Source organism: Neovison vison, chromosome 3 (genome assembly GCF_020171115.1).
Source record: "Neovison vison isolate M4711 chromosome 3, ASM_NN_V1, whole genome shotgun sequence".
NCBI lineage: Eukaryota > Metazoa > Chordata > Mammalia > Carnivora > Mustelidae > Neogale > Neogale vison.
In genome coordinates, this window is record NC_058093.1 from 3548170 (window position 1) to 3549002 (window position 833).

The 833-nt window shown below is 40.8% G+C and overlaps 1 non-coding gene across 1 annotated transcript; it reads right to left on the minus strand.

Moving 5' to 3' along the window:
• Positions 1–285: 285 nt before the first annotated feature.
• Positions 286–390, minus strand: LOC122903915. The gene has a single exon (XR_006384115.1). It is a non-coding gene; the product is annotated as a small nucleolar RNA U13 (small nucleolar RNA).
• Positions 391–833: the final 443 nt, after the last annotated feature.

The following is an 833-nucleotide window of genomic DNA, read 5'->3' on the forward strand; positions in this document are numbered from 1 at the left end:
TTTCGGATGTATGACAGAAGATCCAGCAATTCTACGCATCCCTCAGTGCTCATCAAAGTTAGTGTGCTGTCCCTCCCTTCATCTACACTGCCCATCCTCCTACCCACGTCCCCTCTGCCAATCACCGATTTGTTGTCTGCATTTGCGTCTAGTTTTTTGTTTTGTTTTGCCTCTGCTCATAATCTGCTTAAATAGAAAACTTCCCAAGTATACTCACAAGAAATAATGCTTCTTCTTCTTCTTTTTTTTTTTTAAGAAATAATGCTTCTTTTCTTTTGTTTTTAACATTAAAAGGAAGATTGTGCCCAGGTTTGAACAAGGTTTGAGGGGGTCACATGTCACACAATGCCCTGGACAGCCAATCATAATGCTTATGAACTACAAAAGGTCTCAAAACACTGCCTGAAGTATGAGAATGAACACAGATAAATCAGATTGTGCGCTATAGTTACGTTTCGGGCGGTGATTAGAGAGAGCACAGAGTAAGTCTTGCATGGACACATCTATTAGCTAGCAGACCCATATCCCATGCTGAGGGCTCTTTGCAGAGTAGGGAAAAAAGGAATTCTCTAGAAAAGTTTGTCAACCCTGAAATGCATATTTTTATTAGGATCTAATCCTTCCTTTACACAGAAGGGCATTGCTTGCTTTTCTTTTCATCTTTCCTAGCCAGAGACGGGAAATTTCACTGGAAGAAAACTATCCAGATTTATTTTTACTTTTACCACCGACAAGTATATAATGCAAACTCCCATGCTGGACAGGACAGCTATGGTTATCCTGCCAAAATACTAGGAGTGCTGTCTTCCTGGGAGGTGAGGGAAACAACTAGG